This window comes from Nerophis lumbriciformis, linkage group LG24 (assembly GCF_033978685.3).
Source record: "Nerophis lumbriciformis linkage group LG24, RoL_Nlum_v2.1, whole genome shotgun sequence".
Lineage (NCBI taxonomy): Eukaryota > Metazoa > Chordata > Actinopteri > Syngnathiformes > Syngnathidae > Nerophis > Nerophis lumbriciformis.
Window position 1 is genome coordinate 28,782,501 of NC_084571.2, and position 14,016 is coordinate 28,796,516.

The 14,016-nt window shown below is 37.7% G+C and overlaps 1 protein-coding gene across 3 annotated transcripts in view; it reads right to left on the reverse strand.

Annotated features, from left to right (window-relative positions):
• Window positions 1-12,280, reverse strand: part of znf652 (zinc finger protein 652) — a 52,732-nt gene extending 40,452 nt beyond the window's left edge. For 2 of the 3 annotated variants that reach the window (XM_061981912.2, XM_061981909.2), the window contains exon 1: window positions 4,526-4,775. The gene's annotated coding sequence lies outside the window, so the exon portion shown is untranslated. Of the gene's footprint in view, window positions 1-4,525; window positions 4,776-12,194 lie in introns of those variants that run through there. The other variant, XM_061981911.2, reaches the window with a different exon arrangement.
• Window positions 12,281-14,016: the final 1,736 nt, after the last annotated feature.

Genomic DNA, 14,016 nt, shown 5'->3' on the forward strand with positions numbered 1-14,016 from the left:
GCGTTGACATTTTTGCACTTTATTTCTTTATTAAAAGAAAATTCTATGAAGAGAAAAGTTGTTTGATAATGTGGTTACAATGCTAAAAAATGAAAGTTAAAGCTAAAAAAAAAAATACACTTTATTGAGTTAACATTATTTCTTTATAGGGGGAAAGATGTTATGAGATAGAGAATATAACAACTAGACCAGTGGTTCTCAAATGGGGGTACGCGTACCCCTGGGGGTACTTGAAGGTATGCCAAGGGGTACGTGAGATTTTTTTTTAATATTCTAAAAATAGCAACAATTCAAAAATCCTTTATAAATATAAATAAAAACCTATCTTTTTTTCCAAATAGTTCAAGAAAGACCACTACAAATTAGCAATATTTTGCACTGTTATACAATTTAATAAATCAGAAACTGATGACACATCGCTGTATTTTACTTCCTTATCTCTTTTTTCAACTAAAAATGCTTTGCTCTGATTAGGGGGTACTTGAATTTAAAAAAAATTCACAGGGAGTACATCAATGAAAAAAGGTTGAGAACCACTGAACTACACTACCCAGCATGCAACGGGAGTGACGAGCATGCGCGGTAGCCCCGAAGTGTTGTTGCATGTCGTCACCCGGCAGCTAAGAATGAGGTTATGAGCACGCTGTGAAAGTAAACGTCAAGAACTCAGCCAACACGCCTCATCTGCATTATTTATAATTAGACAGACAACACATATACAGTGTGATTTTGTTTTGTTTACAAGGAAAACAAAAGTTAAAAAAGGGAGATTATGTCATATATGTTGTATATATATGTATGTGCTGCGGTTGCTGTAAGAACGTTGCGACAGCTGCCGTAAAGGAGGTGCATTGCTAGCCTGGTTGCTATGTTTCCGGTTGGTCGTAAAAGTGTTCGTCATGTGTTTGTACCCTGCTCAAATCTCTCAGTAAAGTTATTCATTGGATTATACCTTTTGTTTTGAACTTTATTACACCTTGGAGCGCTTTTTCCGGTCCATTTTTTTTCCTGCTTTCGCTATCTGCGCCTAATGACTGAGCTACATGACGTCATTTCTTGTGATGTCACACGGAGCATTTCTGGTCGGGACGGGATTCGTTCCGAGGGATTCGAATAAAGAACCAACTCTTTTTCTTTACTATAGTGGTCTCGATAACGGGTACCGGTTCTCAAAAAGGGATTCAAGTCCGAGGACTCGGTTCTTTTCTTATCAAACAACCGGGAAAATCGGTTTCGAGTATCATCCCTACTTATGACGCAACTTTAAGATTCTATTACTTACGTATAAAATATTAAATGGTCTAGTTTCAAATGTTGATTGAAAATCTAAAAGTAACATGTCTTCCTTCACTCACTTTTCACAGTTTTATGCATTTTCACACATTACATATAAAAATCTCGAATCAAATTGCAACTAGGTTTTTTCTCAAAATTATGCAAAATTGTGTTTGGATGTTTCCCCCTGTCCACATGTTGGAGACCTCCAGACTAGAAGTAATAAAAGTGATTCATAAGCAAGCAATGGGAGTGAAAGAGTGAACTACAATACTACTTATTGGCTTAAAAACAATAGAAAAACCTGGAAATTATCCTCGTCTTGCAAATAAATAGTAAAACATAATGTGGAATGACTGGGCCTTGCTAGCTTTGCACATTTTGTCCCCAAAGTGGTGAACCACCATTACACATCATTTTTGGGAAGTTTTATCTCTTCCACATGGTTGCATCTTTGCAATATTTTGAAAAATAATAAAGAGAGAGTAAGGGGTACCAAAATATTGGTATAGGGACAACACTACTCCCTATGTTTTAGCACTAAAAGAAAACAGTTGGTAAAAAATAAGGCTGCTAGACTTCTGACAAGGACATGAAAGTTTGATCATATTACGCCTATATACCTATATACATACATATATACCTATACTGGCTCACCTGCACTGGAAATGACCATCGTCTTGCAAATAAATAGTAAAACATAATGTGGAATGACAGGGCCTTGCTAGCTTTGCACATTTTGTCCCCAAAGTGGTGAACCACCATTACACATCATTTTGGATGCTTTTTGAGAAATGGTAATACGGAATTCCTGAAATTTCGGGAAAACTGGGAATTTTTCCAGTTCAAAAAACAACTTTGTTTTTTGACCTGACTAAGAGGAATATTTTGACGGTGGAAATGCGTTAAAAAATGTGGAAGGAGTAGTCACCAGAAAAACGGGTGGAAATAGGGCTTTGTAAAACCAGGAATTCTGGAAAATCCTGGAATTTTTTTTTACTTGGAAAAAGGGTAGTTTAAATTTCCAGGATGGTGGAATGTGTTGAAGGTGGAATGGTTTGAATTAGAGATGTCCGATAATGGCTTTTTTGCTGATATCCGATATTTCGATATTGTCCAACTCTTAATTACCGATTCCGATATCAACCGATACCGATATATACAGTCGTGGAATTAACACATTATTATGCCTAATGTTGTTGAGATGCCCCACTGGATGCATTAAACAATGTAACAAGGTTTTCCAAAATAAATCAACTCAAGTTATGGGAAAAAAATGCCAACATGGCACTGCCATATTTATTATTGAAGTCACAAAGTGCTTTTTTTTTTTTTAACATGCCTCAAAACAGCAGCTTGGAATTTGGGACACGCTCTCCCTGAGAGAGCATAAGAAGGTTGAGGTGGGAGGTGGGGGTAGAGGGTAGCGGGGGTGTATATATTAGCGTCCCGGAATAGTTAGTGCTGCAAGGGGTTCTGGGTATTTGTTCTGTAGTGTTTTTTGTTGTGTTACGGTGCGGATGTTCTCCCGAAATGTGTTTGTCATTCTTGTTTGGTGTGGGTTCACAGTGTGGCGCATATTTGTAACAGTGTTCAATCAATCAATCAATTTATATAGCCCTAAATCACAAGTGTCTCAAAGGGCTGCACAAGCCACAACGACATCCTCGGTACAAAGCCCACATACGGGCAAGGAAAAACTCACCCCAGTGGGACGCCACTGGGGTGAATGTTAAAGTTGTTTATACGGCCACCCTCAGTGTGACCTGTATGACTGTTGACCAAGTATGCTGGGCATTCACTTGTGTGTGTGAAAAGCCGTAGATATTATGTGATGCAAAGGCAGTGCCTTTAAGGTTTATTAGCGCTCTGTACTTCTCCCTACGTCCGTGTACACAGCGGCGTTTTAAAAAGTCATAAATTTTACTTTTTAAAACAGATACTGATAATTTTGAAACCGATACCGATAATTTCCAATATTACATTTTAAAGCATTTATCGGCTAATATCGGCAGTCCGATATTATCGGACATCTCTAGTTTGAATCAGATTAAAAATGTGGGAGTTGTGGAAGAATGTCCCATTGATTTCAATGGGAATTTCTGGAAAAGTGGGATTTTGTTTTGAAAATGGTAAGAAAAAAATTGAATGGTCTGAATGAGTTGAATTGGTTGGTGTTGACATTTTTCAAATCGTTTTTTCCAGTTTCAAAAACAACTTAGTTTTTTTGTCCTGATTAAGAGGAATGTTTTGACGGTGGAACGGTTGAAATGCGTTGAAAAATGTGGAAGGAGTAGTCGCCAGTTTGCCCCCTGTCCACATGTTGAAGACCCCCAAACTAGAAGTATGGCAGAGAAATAAAAGTGATTTGTAAGCAAGCAGAGTCATTGAAAGACTGAAAGAGTGAACTATAACACTACTTATTGGCTTAACAACAATAGAAAAATCTGGAAATGATCCTCGTCTTGCAAATAAATAGTAAAACATAATGTGGAATGACTGGGCCTTGCTAGCTTTGCACATTTTGTCCCCAAAGTGGCGAACCAACATTACACATCATTTTTGGGACGTTTTATCCCTTCCACATGGTTGCATCTTTGCAATATTTTGGAAAGAGAATAAAGAGAGAGTAAGGGGTTAAAGCAACACGGGGTGAAAACATAGCAGAGGCCGCGTTAGCAACATAGCGTGCTAGCATAAGTATTAAACCTGCACACACATGACAAGCTAACTTGGCTAACATTAGCTTAGAAAGGTACACACAAATATGTCGAACCGGAGAAAATAGTCGCGTTCGGGTCTTGTTCGAGTCAACGTACAACGGACTGTATTTATTTTTCTAAAAGAGACAAGACTTTCACTTTTTTTTTTAAACCCCCACCAAATCCGCCCAGCTCGGTGCTAGCTCGTTAGCATGAAGCTAACAGCAACGTCAGATGCGAGCAGCAGCAACGTAACATGACCAAAGTGTGTCATGCAATTTCAAATAAAGATACAAAATAGTTCAATAATGTCACCGGAGTGAATGCACTATTATAATATTGACGCGTGAGATTCAAGTGTTTTATTGACAAACATTACGACGCTGTCACCCCCGCTCTAAAAAAAAAAGAAAAAGTGGGAGATAACTATACCTCCACCTTTGCGGGGATCTACACCGCGGCTCCTGCGACTTGTGAGCCGTGGGGCATGCATGTCAGAGAGGCGGAATTACACCTGGAAATGTCGGCTCAGTGGCCGGTAGGCTCACCTCCGTCCTCCGGGTGGGCTCCTTTACGATCCGCCACAAACACACCTCTTCTGGCACTCGTATCCTCTAACAAGAGATGGATGAACCGCGATGTATGGGGAAAAGGGGTGCCGACCGACGGGCGACCCACTACGTGGCCCCGCCGAGTGTGCTCTGACGTCGGCGTCTCGCGTTCATCCCAGGCCGCCTTCGCCTCCTCTCCCCTCCCTTCGCTTCGGAAGTCCGGACAGGCGCGCGACTGTCTCGCCCTCAATGGATTCCTTTGCGGGAGCGCGCGCACTCATCAGACCTCCACGATTGAACATTTCATATGTGTGAATGCTCCACAGCAACGATAATGTAGTTTTTTTTGTTGTTGTTTTGTTATGGCAAGCACATAAAATAAGCAATAATTCCCCCCCAAAATTATTAAAAATAATTTTAATAATAAATATTTGATGTAAAATAATTGGAGCCTTAAATAGGTCAATAATTGTGTGAATGCTAAAAAGCATTCAATCATATGGTTTTCTATACCAAAATTAATCTATTTTTTCAACTTCTTCTTCTTCTCCAGATTTTGGCGCCTTCCACATTTTTCCTCCCATTCAAACCGTTTCAACTTCAAACTGTTTCCCTTGACAAATTCCCAAAATTTCCCAGAATTCCAGATTTTCCAGGACATTTTTCCCATTCAAAATGAATTGGCCATTTTTCAAACGTCCACCATTCCACACTATTCAACCTATTCAAACAATTCCCCCTTCAACACATTCCACCATTCTGGAAATTCAAACTTTCCTTTTTCCAAGTAAAAAAAAAAAATTCCAGCATTTTCCAGAATTTTTGGTTTTCCAAAGCCCTATTTCCACCCGTTTTTCTGGCGACTACTCATTCCACATTTTTCAATGCATTTCAACTGTTCTACCGTCAAAACATTCCTCTTAATCAAGACAAAAACAATGTTTTTTGAACTGGAAAAATTCCCAGTTTTCCCGAAATTCCAGGAATTCCGTATTACCATTTTTCAATTCAACATGTTACTACGTCGACATTTCTTGCCCGATTAGAAAAATTTTGACAGCACTCATTCAAGTTTTTTTTTACCATTCTCAAAAAAATTCCCGCTTTTCCCGAAATTCCCAAATTTGGGGGAAATTCCCATTGAAATCAATGGGACATTCTTCAAAGTTACACAACTCCCACATTTTCATCTCATTCAAACCATTCCACCTAAAACACATTCCACCATTCTGGAAATTCAAACTTTCTTTTTTCCAAGTAAAAAAAAAAATTCCAGGATTTTCCAGAATTTTTGGTTTTCCAAAGCCCTATTTCCACCCGTTTTTCTGGCGACTACTCATTCCACATTTTTCAATGCATTTCAACTGTTCTACCGTCAAAACATTCCTCTTAATCAAGACAAAAAAAAATGTTTTTTGAACTGGAAAAATTCCCAGTTTTCCCAAAATTCCAGGAATTCCATATTACCATTTTTCAATTCCAAATGTTACTACGTCGACATTTCTTGACCGATTAGAAAAATGTTGACACCACTCATTCAAGTTTTTTTTTACCATTCTCAAAAAAATTCCCGCTTTTCCCGAAATTCCCAAATTTTGGGGAAATTCCCATTGAAATCAATGGGACATTCTTCAAAGTTACACAACTCCCACATTTTGCATCTCATTCAAACCATTCTACCTTCAACACATTGCACCATCCTGGAAATTTAAACTACCCTTTTTCCAAGTTCAAATAAATTCCAGGTTTTTGAATGCTCCAAAGCATTCACACATATCTGTTTCTTTCTTCTTCTTCTTCTTCTTCTCCAGATTTTGGCGCCTTCTACCTTCCACATTTTCACCCGATTCAAACCGTTCCAACTTCAAACTGTTCAGCCTATCCGGGAATCGCGGGCTTTACCATGACAAATTCCAAAAATTCCCAGATTTCCCAGAATTCCATGTTTTCCGGGAAAATTTTCCCATTCAAAATGAATTGGCCATTTTTCAAACTTCTACCATTTCCACACTATTCAACCTATTCAAACCATTCCACCATTCTGGAAATTAAAATGTTCCTTTTTCCAAGTTCAAAAAAATTCCAGGAATTCCCTTTTTCGACCCTTTTTTCTGGCGACTACACCTTCCACATTTTTCAACCCACTTTAACCGTTCCACCGTCCAAACATTCCTCTTAATCAGGACAAAAACCAACATTTTTTGAACAGGAAAAATTCCCAGTTTTCTCGAAATTCCAGGAATTCCGTAATACCATTTATCGATTCAACATAGTACTACTTCAACATTTCTCGACGAATTTGAAAAATGTCAACATAAACCAATTCAACTCATTCAGACCATTCAAGTTGTTGTTTTTTTTACCATTTTCCCCCAAAAAAATCCCGCTTTTCCCAAAATTCCCATTGAAATCAATGGGACATTCTTCAAAGTTCCACAACTCCCACATTTTTCATCTGATTCAAACCATTCCACCTTCAACACATTGCACCATCCTGCAAATTTAAACTACTTTTATTCCAAGCTCAAAAAAAATTCCAGGATTTTCCAGAATTACTGGTTTTCCAAAGCCCTATTTCCACCCTTTTTTCTGGTGACTACTCCTTCCACATTTTTCAATGCATTTCAACTGTTCTACCGTCAAAACATTCCTCTTAATCAAGACAAAAACAAAGTTTTTTGAACTGGAAAAATTCCCGGTTTTCCCGAAATTCCAGGAATTCCGTATTACCATTTCTCAATTCAACATGTTACTACGTCGACATTTCTTGACCGATTACAAAAATTTTGACACCACTCATTCAAGGTTTTTTTTACCATTCTCAAAAAAATTCCCGCTTTTCCTGAAATTCCCAAATTTTGGGGAAATTCTCATTGAAATCAATGGGACATTCTTCAAAGTTCCACAACTCCCACATTTTTCATCTGATTCAAACCATTCCACCTTCAAGACATTCCACCATTGTGGAAATTTAAACTACATTTTTTCCAAACTGATTTCTCGACTGATTTGAAAAATTCCAACACCAACCATTTCAACTCATTCATAACATTCAAGTCTTTTAACATTCAAATAAATTCCAGGATTTTGAATGCTCCAAAGCATTCACACATATCTGTTTATTTCTTCTTCTTCTTCTTCTTCTCCAGATTTTGGCGCCTTCTACCTTCCACGTTTTCACCTGATTCAAACCGTTCCAACTTCAAACTGTTCAGCCTGTTCGGGAATCGCGGGCTTTACCATGACAAATTCCAAGATTTCCCAGAATTCCAGGTTTTCCGGGAACATTTTCTTATTCAAAATGAATTGGCCATTTTTCAAACTTCTACCATTTCCACACTATTCAACCTATTCAAACCATTCCACCTTCAACACATTCCACCATTCTGGAAATTCAAACTTTCCTTTTTCCAAGTTCAAAAAAATTCCAGGAATTCCCTTTTTTGACCCTTTTTTCTGGCAACTACTCCTTCCACATTTTTCAACCCACTTTAACCGTTCCACCGTCCAAACATTCCTCTTAATCAGGACAAAAACCAAAGTTTTTTGAACCGGAAAAATTCCCAGTTTTCTCGAAATTCCAGGAATTCCGTAATACCATTTATCGATTCAACATAGTACTACTTCAACATTTCTCGACAAATTTGAAAAATGTCAACATCAACCAATTCAACTCATTCAGACCATTCAAGTTTTTTTGTTTTTTTTACCATTTCCCAAAAAAAATTCCCGCTTTTCCCGAAATTCCCAAATTTTGGGGAAATTCCCATTGAAATCAATGGGACATTCTTCAAAGTTCCACAACTCCCACATTTTTCATCTGATTCAAACCATTCCACCTTCAACACATTCCACCATCATGGAAATTTAAACTACCTTTTATCCAAGCTCCAAAAAAAATTCCAGGATTTTCCAGAATTCCTGGTTTTCCAAAGCCCTATTTCCACCCTTTTTTCTGGCGACTACTCCTCCCACATTTTTCAACACATTTCAACGGTTCCATTGTCAAAACATTCCTCTTAATCAGGAAAAAAAACAAAGTTGTTTTCTGAACTGGAAAAATTCCCAGTTTCCCCCGAAATTCCAGGAATTTCGTATTACCATTTCTCAATTCAACATGTTGCTACTTCAACATTTCTCAACTGATTTGAAAAATTCCAACACCAACCATTTCAACTCATTCAGACCATTCAAGTTTTTTTTTACCATTTTGAAATCAAATGGACATTATTCAAAGTTCCACAACTCCCACATTTTTCATCTGATTCAAACCATTCCACCTTCAACACATTCCACCATCCTGGAAATTTAAACTACCCTTTTTCCAAGTTCAAAAAAATTCCAGGATTTTAAATACTTTAAAGCATTCACACATATGGGTTTCTTTCTTCTTCTTCTTCTTCTTCTTCTTCTTCTTCTTCTTCTTCTTCTTCTTCAGATTTTGGCACGTTCTACCTTCCACATTTTTCACCCGATTCAAAGCGTTCCAAATTCAAACTGTTCAGCCTATTTGGGAATCGCAGGCTTTACCTTGACAAATTCCATATTTCCCAGAATTCCAGGTCTTCCAGGACATTTTTCCCATTCAAAATTAATTGGCCATTTTTCAAACTTCCACCATTTCCACATTTTTCAACCGATTCAAACCATTCCACCTTCAACACATTCCACTGATCCTGGAAATTCAAACTATATTTTTTCTAAGTTAAAAAAAAATCCAGGAATTCCCAGAATTTCCTTTTTTGGCCCTTTTTTCTGGCGACTACTCCTTCCACATTTTTCAACCCACTTCAACCGCTCCAAGTTTTTTGTACTGGAAAAATTCCCAGTTTTCACAATATTCCAGGAATTCCGTATTACCAATTTTCAATTCAACATGTTACTAATTCAACATTTCTTGACCGATTTGAAAAATTCCAACACCAACCATTTCAACGCATTCAGAACATTCAGGTTGTTGTTTTTTTTTACAATTTTAAAAAAATGTTCAGCTTTTCCCGAATTTCCCAAAGTTTTGGGAAATTCCCATTGAAATCAATGGGACATTCTTCAAAGTTCCACAACTCCCACTTCTTCTCCAGATTTTGGCACGTTCTACCTTCCACATTTTTCACCCGATTCAAATCGTTCCAACTTCAAACTGTCCAGCCTATTCGGGAATCGCAAGCTTTCCCTTTACAAATTCCAAAAATTCCCAGATTTCCCAGAATTCCAGGTTTTTCGGGACATTTTTCCCATTCAAAATTGATTGGCCATTTTTCAAACTTCTACTATTTCCACATTTTTTAACTGATTAAAACCATTTCACCTTCAACATATTCCACCATCCTGGGAATTTAAACTACCTTTTTTTCCAAGTTCCAAAAAAATCCCGGAATTCCTTAATACCATTTCTCAATTAAAAATGTTACTACTTCAACATTTTTCGACCGATTTGAAAAATTCCAACACCAACCATTTCAACTCATTTATAACATTCAAGTCTTTTAACATTTTTCCAAAAATTTCTGCTTTTCCCGAAATTCCCGAAATTCCATGAAATTCCCATCAAAATGAATGGGACATTTTTCAAAGTTCCACAATTCCCACATTTTTCATCCAATTCAAATCATTCCACCTACAACACATTCCACTCATCCTGGAAATTCAAACTATATTTTTTCCAAGTTAGAAAAAATTCCAGGAATTCCCAGAATTCCCTTTTTGACACTTTTTCTGGAGACTACTCCTTCAACATTTTTCAACCCACTTTAACCGTTCCACCGTCAAACCATTCCTCTAAATTACGACAAAAAACAAAGTTATTTTTTGAACTGGGAAAAATTCCCGGTTTTGCCGAAATTCCTGGAATTCCTTAATACCATTTCTCAATTAAAAATGTTACTACTTCAACATTTCTCGACCGATTTGAAAAATTCCAACACCAACCATTTCAACTCATTCAAAACATTCAAGTCTTTTAACATTTTTTTTTTTTAATTCCTGCTTTCCCCGAAATTTCCAAATTTCCATGAAATTCCCAATAAAATGAATGGGACATTTTTCAAAGTTCCACAATTCCCACATTTTTCATCCGATTCAAACCACTGCAACTTCAAAATATTCGGCCTGTTCAAAATGGTGTGCTCTCCTTCAACAATTTAGAAAAAATCCCGGATTTCCAAGAATTTCCAGTTTTATGGGACATTTTCCCCATTCAAAAAGAATTGTCACTTTTTTTAACTTCCACAATTCGCACATTTTTCAACCACTTCAAACCATTTCAACATTAACACATTCCACTCATCCAACCAACACTTTCCCAAGTTCCAAACCAAATGAGGCAATTCCTGAAGGAATTGCATGTGAATGCCCCAATGCTGAAGTTGAACTGAAATCCTGGAATTTTTTTTTAGAATTGTTGAAGTAGAGCACACAATTCCCAAACAGGCAGAATATTTAGAAGTTGGAACAATTTGAATCAAAGGGAAAATGTGGGAATTGTGGAACTTTGAAGATCGTTCCATTGATTTCAATGGGAATTTCCAAAAAATTTGGGAATTTCGGGAAAAGCGGGATTTTTTTTGAAAATGGTAAAAAAACAAACTTGAATGGTCTAAATTAGTTGAAATGGTTGATGTTGGAATTTTTCAAATCGGTCGAGAAATGTTGAAGAAGTAACATGTTGAATTGAGAAATGGTATTACGGAATTCCTAGAATTTCGGGTAAACTGAGAATTTTTCCAGTTCAAAAAACAACTTCGTTTTTTTGTCCTGATTAAGAGGAATGTTTTGACGGTGGAACGGTGAAAAAGGTGGAAGGAGTACTAGCCAGAAAAAAGGGTGGAAATAGGGCGTTGGAAAACCAGGAATTCTGGAAAATCCTGAAATTTTTTTGAACTGGGAAAAAAAGTAGTTTACATTTCCAGGATGGTGGAATGTGTTGAAGGTGGAATGGTTTGAATCAGATGAAAAATGTGGGAGTTGTGGAACTTTGAATAATGTCCCATTTATTTCAATGGGAATTTCCCCAACATTTGGGAATTTTGGGAAAAGCAGGAATTTTTTGGAAAATGGTTGAAAAAAACTTGAATAGTCTGAATGAGTTGAAATGGTTGGTGTTGGAGTTTTTTTTAAATCGGTCGAGAAATGTTGAAATAGTAACATAATGAATTGATAAATGGGATTACAGAAATCCTGGAATTTCTGGAAAACTGGGAATTGTTCCAGTTCAGAAAACAACTTAGTTTTTTGTCCCGATTAAGAGGAATGTTTTGACGGTGGAACGGTTGAAATGCGTGGAAAAATGTGGAAGGAGAAGTCACCAGAAAAAAAGGTGGAAACAGGGGTTTTGGAAAAATATAAATTCTGGAAAATCCTGGAAATTTTTTGAACTTGGAAAAAATGTAGTTTAAATTTCCAGTCCCTTGGCAAGTTTCACTGCAATAAGGCGCTTTTGGTAGCCATCCACATGCTTCTGGACTTTTCTTCAGCATTGTCCACACGTTTAAGTCAGGACACGTTTAAGTTAAGTATAAACTCCTAGTTACCAATATACGGAATGTGTAAGAGTAAGCTGATTTAGCAGATTTACATAATGCCTTATGCTTATTTTGCATACTCTCTTCACAATAGTGGTTGTTCTTTACCTGAACAAAGACGAAAATGTATTGTGGAAGTTGCTTACTATCCGTTCCACTATTCCACACGCCCCATAGAATTCTCTCAACCTTTCCTCTCCAGCAGGACGTGACTTTTCAGCCACATCCCTATCCTTTCCTCCTCCTGCACTCGGCCGCTTACTGTTAAAGACAACAGATGATTAGATTAACACGTACCACCTGTGAAATCTAATCACCTGCCAGCTGTGTCTCGCCGTCAGCACATGCCGATGGTGCTCGTCCTCAGCGGCGGTGATCTTTGCTCCTGCAAGCACGCTGGCCACACCTCCCTCCACATGTATCACATCTAATTTCACTTTAATCAAAAAAGGCAGGGCAGTGCTTCCTCTTCTTTTAATTTTTATGAACATTGTCTTGTTTTTAAACTTTAGCATGTTAACTTTTTTAGCCAATGTGGCAGCCGAACACCGTAAATTAATTTAACATGGTACTTGACACATGCTAACTGTTAGCATGCTAACTTTTTCAGCCGTATGCCTCAGAGTCAGATAACCTGGTCCTTGACACATGCTAACTTTTTAGCCAAATTTGTAGCTCATCATAACATGGTACTTGACACATGCTAACTGTTAGCATGCTAACTCTTTTAGCCAATTTGGTAGCCAAACACTTTAAATTTATTTAACATGGTACTTGACACATGCTAACTGTTAGCATGCTAACTTTTTTAGCCAATTTGGTAGCCAAACACCTTAAATTTGTTTAACATGGTACTTGACACACGCTAACTGCTAGCATGCTAACTTTTTTAAGCCAATTTGGTAGCCAAACACCTTAAATTTATTTAACATGGTGCTTGACACATGCTAACTGTTAGCATGCTAACTTTTTCAGTCGTATGCCTCAGAGTCAGATAACCTGGTCCTTGACACACGCTAACTTTTTTGCCAATTTTGCAGCTCATCATAACATGGTACTTAACAAATGCTAAATGTTAGCATGTTAACTTTTTTTTAGCCAATTTGGTAGCCAAAAATCCTTAAATTTATTTAACATGGTACTTGACACACGCTGTTAGCATGCTAACTTGGGGCGGCATGGCGTAGTGGGTAGAGCAACCGTGCCAGAAACCTGAGGGTTGTAGGTTCGCTCCCCGCCTCTTACCATCCAAAAATCGCTGCCGTTGTGTCCTTGGGCGGGACACTTCACCCTTTGCCCCCGGTGCCACTCACACCGGTGAATTGAATGATGAATGATAGGTGGTGGTCGGAGGGGCCGTTGGCGCAAATTGCAGCCACGCTTCCGTCAGTCTACCCCAGGGCAGCTGTGGCTATGAAAGTAGCTTACCACCACCAGGTGTGAATGATGGGTTCTACATGTAAAGCGACTTTGGGTACTTAGAAAAGCGCTATATAAATCCCAATTATTATTATTATTATTATTAACTTTTTTAGCCAATTTGGTAGCCAAACACCTTAAATGTATTTAACATGGTGCTTGACACATGCTAACTGTTAGCATGCTAACTTTTTTAGCCAATTTGGTAGCCAAACACCTTAAATTTATTTAACATGGTACTTGACACACGCTAACTGTTAGCATGCTAACTTTTTTAACCAATTTGGTAGCCAAACACCTTAAATTTATTTAACATGGTACTTGAAACACGCTGTTAGCATGCTAACTTTTTTAGCCAATTTGGTAGCCAAACACTTTAAATGTATTTAACATGGTACTTGACACATGCTAACTGTTAGCATGCTAACTTTTTTAGCCGTATGCCTCAGAGTCAGATAACCTGGTCCTTGACACATGCTAACTATTAGCATGCTAACTTTTTTAGCCGTATGCCTCAGAGTCAGATAACCTGGTCCTTGATACATGCTA